At 30.7% G+C, this 6,983-nt stretch overlaps 1 long non-coding RNA gene across 1 annotated transcript; it reads left to right on the top strand.

The window, feature by feature from the left end:
- The first annotated feature begins 429 nt into the window (after positions 1-429).
- LOC135144938 (uncharacterized) lies at positions 430-2,029 on the top strand. The gene is made up of 4 exons (XR_010283268.1): positions 430-801; positions 852-990; positions 1,042-1,475; positions 1,526-2,029. It is a non-coding gene; the product is annotated as an uncharacterized LOC135144938 (long non-coding RNA).
- Positions 2,030-6,983: the final 4,954 nt, after the last annotated feature.

The following is a 6,983-nucleotide window of genomic DNA, read 5'->3' as shown; positions in this document are numbered from 1 at the left end:
TTTAAGAGATTAACAAAAACTTGTACTGCTAATTGTAGAAGTGCCTGTACACACAACCATAAAAGTAAATTTCTTACTCCAACTTAAACTGGTATTTTAAAATTGACATGTACGCCTTTCTTGGAGAAATATAAAAAGAGAGGTTAAAAGCTGCTAAAAAATAGTAATGTTTCTTTTTTCGAAATCGCGTAGTAATGTGCTTTTTCTATGTTCAAAAATCGGCACAGAAATTAAATGCGGTGTTGTCATATTAGTATTATCTACCTCCACAATTACATTTTACAAGGTTATAAATTGTTTTTCGGTTTAGCAGTAATTCTATACTCTTTGTTAACCCTTTTTATTAGTTATTAGAAACACATCCGGTTTATTAATTTTATAAATATAATTTATTAACTAAATTTGGGCGTAATCTCGCAACGTCGCAACCTTGCATGGCAACAGTGGATTTCTTGAAGTGCAGCGACATTCTATGGCAGCGAACAATGTGTATCCACATAACCTGTAATAAGTTTTTGTTCGGTGCAGAAACAACCATGGAAAACATTATATGGAGAATATCTCATTTTGCATACGAGTATTTCGCTGAAAAAGAAAATTCTGTGAAATCAACATTTTGGGCTACATAGTCGTTGTTAAAGTCAACTCTGTTAATATAAAACAGCATAGATATAATCTAAGTACACCAAGTTCTCAAGCAAAAAATATAGGTTATGTTTCCCAGAAATCAAATATATTTACAAGAGAAAACTTACGAAAATTTTTAACAGAGGCCCGTGATTAATGTACCTAATGTCAAAGGTAATCTCAAAGAAGGTCAATCACATTGTCTATAAAACATAATGTTTTAGGTATATTTTTTATTCGAAGTTGTAGGAGTATGCGGAATGGAAGAATTTGAACAATTTTCTTGTATCTACATAACCTATAATAAGCTTTTATTATTATTACAGAACAGATTATTAGCTTACATGCCCATTTTAAATGAAAGTATGAAGCATACCTCTTATTTTTCGGCACTTTTAATATTTTTGCTTGCAGAAAGATCTGTAGCAATTGCAAAATAGAGATGGATAGCAATAATAACAAGCAGTTTACATGCATTCGACCGAACTTGCAAAAACTGGCAGATAATATATCAAATTTATTACCTAAAAACTCAGCCACAGTTTATGAAAAGCGGTATGAATTTTTTTTTGCGCAGAAACAACCATGCAAAATATATGGAGAACACCTCATTGCATACGAGTATTTCGCTGAAAAAGCAAATTCTGTGAAATCTTTAACACTTTGGGCTGCATAGTCGTAGTTAAAGTCAACTCTGTCAATAAGAAACAGCATAGATATATCTAAGTACACCAAGTTTTCAAGCAAAAAATATAGGTTACATTGACAAGAAATCAAATATATTTACAAGAGAAGACTTACCAAAATTTTTAACAGAAGCCCGTGATTAAATGTACCCGATGTTAAAGGTGATCTCAAACAAGGTCAATCACATTGTCTATAAATCATTATGTTTTAGGTTTATTTTTTATTAGAAGTTGTAGGAGCATGTGGAATGGATAAATTGAAAAATAATGACGGCATTCAAGACAAAAACGATACGCTAATAATTAAAATTCCAACGTCTAAAACTGGCAAAGCACGAGAATTTACAAATATGTGTAAAAATATTTATCCAATTGAAATATAGTAAAAATACCTAATTTTTAGACTGCACCATACACCAGACAAATCATTATTTATACATTACATTTGGATAGTGAATGCAGCAGCTGCTGCATTGTACAAATATACCTGCAAACACACTGTAACAAATTATGCAGACACCTCTTTTGACTAAAAGATATATATTTAACTTTATCCATACGTTGTCAACTTTGTTAATAATTGCAATCTCTAACTTCATAAGAAATATGAATAATCTACTTTGGTGTTTTATAGTAGTATTAAATGTTCATAGAATATAATTGCACTTACTACGAAGTAAGCTTTCCTAGTTTTAAGTTGTTTTCTTTTCTCTTTGATTATCATAATTTCTTCAGCCTCTATGTGGCTGTTTTAATTCCAAAAAATTATTTCTGAATAAACTGATTCATACCACTTTTTCTTTCTTTTACTCGAAAACAGTTTAAACTATAACTCCAAATATTTACCTACTTTAAAACGTGTCAAGCATTCGCTTGTTCTAATGATGCAACCATAAATACAAATTTGAACACTGATATGACAGGTTTGAGGCTAGGATGTGGTTTTCATATTCTCCCATTACTTGTTGCCTAAATCTGGCGCGAGGCCAAAAGTTATTATTGACGTATATATATATACATGTTTTTTGTAATTGTAGCACCCAAAACGTATGTTCATTGTAATAGTAGCACCCGATTTTACAAAGTGGTACCCGACTTTGGGTGCCAGTATGTTTTTAAACGGGAGTCGGCTCATTAGCGTCATCTGACATCGAAACGAAAAACTACGAAATTTCGTATTGGTGCCACTTTTACAATATATATTTCCGCTTATATTCCACTAGTTGGAAGGTGTATTCACCAGGGGGCGCCCTTGCATATACAGATTTAAATACAGATATAATGGCACTACAAACTGGCACCACTATGTACTTGTATCAAACTGGCACCCGAAAACTGGCAACACTGCATTCATGGCATTTACAGAGTATTCGTATTCGCCGTGAAGTTTTTAGTTCAGTTGTAATTGTGAAAAATGTATTCATAAAGTAAAAGATTAGTTCGTCTAGGAATACAACAACTTAAAAATGGAAGAATACCTATTGTTCTATTTCATTTCGTGTTATCTTAAAAATCAAATTTCTTTTAAAATACATTTTAGTTCTTAATTATAACTACATATATGCCATAAGTAGCAAATTCTAAGTTTTGAAATACAGCCAATAACTTCTCAATCGTTTCAGAATTTCCAAGTAATTAATCAGATTTAGTAGAAAATAAAAAACTTTACATTTTACAAACTTCATAACAATCCGATGACTTCTAAATATTTTGCAAGACATTTACAAAGACAGAGAGAAAAGTTAAACTAATATTTAATTTAGATAAACAAAGTTGGAACAGAAAAAAAATGTTATCTGTATTAAGATACGAATCAAAATTCTAAAGCACACTTTGCGGAGAAAATAATTGTTTATAGTTTGAAAAAATTAATGGAAAAAGCAAATACTACCAATTTTAAAAATAAGGTATTGGAAGAAATTGAAACTGATCTGGAAAGATGAAAATGACGAAGAAGAAAATACACAAGAAACAAAACAAAACAAAACTGCGGACCGGAATTATTAGGTTTTTGAACTAGTGACTACCCGACCTGGAGTGGAGTTCAGGTTTTTGTGTGACAAAGGATATACAGTACATGCTAAAAAAATTATCTAAAATTATTTATACAAAACTTCACAATTTTAGTATGTATGTATTTGTGAGGTGGTGAAAGATGACTTTATTTTAAGAATTTCACAAAAAGTGAATATATAGTTTTTGATGCAATAAAAAAAATGGTCGAAGGTTATTTCGACAGAACTTTCCTTGTCGTTAAAGTATAGTTCGACAAATCCCGTTGCATTAAAAAATTATAAAATTATGTTGCGATGTTAGTTTCGTGCAGTGTTTGGAAGTAATAAGTAATGAGTAATTGTAATGCATTACTTTTCAAAAAATGTAATGAGTATTGTAGCGAATTATTTTTTTTGAGTAATGCAGTCATTTTTACAATTACTTTTACCCCAAATACTCAAAAATATTGTTTTGTTTTTCTCTACGAATCGTTTACTTGACCTGCTGGGATCATTACACCTAGTTCGTCCCCACAAACAGAAGATTAACCCAAGAAGTGAAAATCTAAAACGAGTTTAGCACAGAATTTGTTAAAAAACCAGGTAATCATAATATACATAAGCTCTTAATCATTTTAAGGGTGAGCTGAAACATATTCCAGCATAAGGAAATACATGTAATCATCTGTCCAAGTTTTTGCCAAAAGTATACGTCCGATTGTAATAAACTTCACATCGTTGAAATGAGCGTAAAAAACCTTACCCAGACTGCTTTTCCGTTTTTTAAATTTTGTTGTCAAAAAAAAACTACAATGCATTAAAATTCTGAAGAGTATGAGATTATCTGGTTTTCGTTATTTATGGATCAATTTTAAATTTCCAAAAAGGTACATAGTAGAAATTGTATTAAAAAGTTCATTGCGCTTTACAGAAATAAAATATCTTAATAAATAATTTAGTAAACAGGGGCAGAATATTTAAAATTTGTGGTCAAACAAACTTTAGCCATTTTCTGGTCCACTCAAATGTATAACCAGTAACCGATAGAGTGCGTCCTTTTAAACCATTCATTATACGACCATGAAATTTTATGAGAGTGTCCACCCTCTAAGGTTTTCTAAATTTAATCTGTAAGTCACAACGCCAAGTAAGAGGCAATTAAAGACAGAGTCTTAAGTTTACATTATCTTGTAGCCCTCTTCTAAGTATTTCGGAACATACTTTTGTTAAAGATTGGTGGACTAATATTTACGATACATTTACACGTAGCCAATAAGATATTTTGAAATCTCCCACCAATGCAAGTTTTGTTTAAAAGTTGTTGCAGTTGGCATCGAACTTTTATTTGTAGCTAGAGTGAAATGAAATTAGATGCAAAAGAATCGGCTCTTCAATTTTTGGTAAAATATGTAACATGTTGCCCCACACAAATTTTTATTTTTTTTTCAAATATGTAGGTAAATCAAGGGTAAAGACTCAACACGGATTTATAAATCACACATGCAGGTGCATGTCATTTTATAAAATTTTAAAATATTTATTCAGCAGAATTATATGATATGACGTCATAATTTTTTGGGGAGGTCATAAGTAAGTAAATTTTGAGTAATCATTTATTAAGGTTTTTATAACCTTAAAACGTTTGCAAGTTTTCAGAGCATTCGGTTTTGCAAGTTCAAAGTTAAATTGTAAAATACAATTTTTAATTTTTCACAAAAATGTGGATCTCTAGCGTAAAAGGTCACCACGGACTCTTAAATTACACATGCAGGAAGATGTTTCTGCCTGCTGTCCCTATTTTTATTAGACAGATAAACTCCGAAAGTACTGGGCCAATTATTGTCAAATTTTGTATTTACATTAGGAAATCATGTGGATAGTAAAACGCTAACCAAAATTTATCTAATCATCCCGACCACAATTGTGTGATGACGTCGTTTCAAAATTGTAAATGGGTTTTAAATTGTATTAAATAACAATGGTTTATGAATCCGTGCTGACTTTTTATCCAAAACGTCCACATTTGTGGGAAAAAAATCACAATTATAAAACAACATTCTGCAATTTAATTTTGAATTTGCAAAACCGAATGCTTTGAAATCTTGCAGATGTTTTAAAGTTGTGATAAGCATAATAAACTTTTAATTAAAATAATTGATGACGTCGGCTGAAAATTTTGCTGAATAAATTCTATATAAATGTCCAAATATAATGACTCTATACTTGTGATTTATCATTCCATTAATATTTTTTGGATTTGCTTATACAGGCTAACTGATGATATGATAAGCATGATAAATATAATATATAGTATATAGAATCAAAATATATTTATTATCCCCTGAAAAAAATTGATGTCAGCTCAAAATTTTGCCGAATAAATCCTATCTATTGTAGAAAATATGATGAGTCTGTCCTTGTAATTTGTCATTTCTGGCATATTTTTTGGATTTGCGGATATTGGGTGACTCGAAAAAATTAATGAATGCATGAATTTATTTTATTGATTTAATCAGGAACTGTTAAACCCAATGCTTTGAAATCTTGGAGATGTTTTAAAGTTATTAACAGCATGATAATTTTGTATCAAAATGTATTTGCTCATCACCCCTAAAAAATGTATGACGCCACCTCAAAATATTGTTGAATAAATCCTGTCTTAGATGTGCAAAATATGATAGGTCTATACTTGTGATTTATCACTGCATGAATATTTTTTAGATTTGCATATGCGGGGTGTTTCAAAAAAATTAATAAATGAGTCAATTTAATATTTATGATAAGCAAATTTTAATTAAAATGCGAAAAATAATATGAGAAACAGGTTGTGTAAAACAGCATGCCTGCGTTGATATAGTTTTTTAATTCAGTATAGTTTATATTTCAAGCATGATTTCAAAAGGAAAGACATTTAAAATCCTATAAAAAAATTGGTCAAAAGTTTTTTAGACAGAACGTCCCTCGCTCCTGAAGTACAATGAAACATATTGAGCATATTCGAATGGGCGCACCCTCAGAGGCGTCCGTCATCGTTTCCCTGCCATAGTGAACTTTTCTACCTGTACCTGTTCAAATTAGTGCCTAATCGATTCATCCGCATTCGTGCTAGTGTGTTAACCAGTTCACTTAAGTTTATGTTTCCACGTGTTATTGTTTGCGATTTCAAAAAATAAATTTAAAAACCACTCCTTTCTGAAGTGTGCATATTACGCTACTGACTGATAGTCTGTTGTTAGATTCTGATGACTCACCATATTGAACTTAAAATAATCCATCTTTAATAACACTTGTCCTCCAAGACTAGGCTGATGGTCAAGTGTTTATTTATGTCTATACATCGAGAGAATGTCACATAGAAATTAGTTTGCTTTGAATGTGTTTATCTTTTCAAAACACAGGCTAAAATTGTTATTTAAACCACAATCGAACAAAATGTTCTGATCGTATAATACAGGGTGTTATTAAAATGTACGCACAACAAAATTGACAGTTCTTCGCGAAGTCTAAGAAGCCTGAAAAACGTACTTTGTGTTATCAAAATTATAAGGGGAAAATTAACCCTTATCCAACCTTTTTAGACGCTACTGAAGGATAAATCGTTAAAATTAATTTAGTTTAGTAAATCCTAGCAACAGTAACAATAAAACTTTTGTCAACACTAAATGTTGCTATAGAA

Source organism: Zophobas morio, unplaced genomic scaffold, assembly GCF_036711695.1.
Source record: "Zophobas morio isolate AGI-343-1 ecotype UQ-CSIRO unplaced genomic scaffold, CSIRO_AGI_Zmor_V1 ptg000004l, whole genome shotgun sequence".
In the NCBI taxonomy this organism is placed as follows: domain Eukaryota; kingdom Metazoa; phylum Arthropoda; class Insecta; order Coleoptera; family Tenebrionidae; genus Zophobas; species Zophobas morio.
This window is presented reverse-complemented; position numbering and strand designations above follow the sequence as displayed.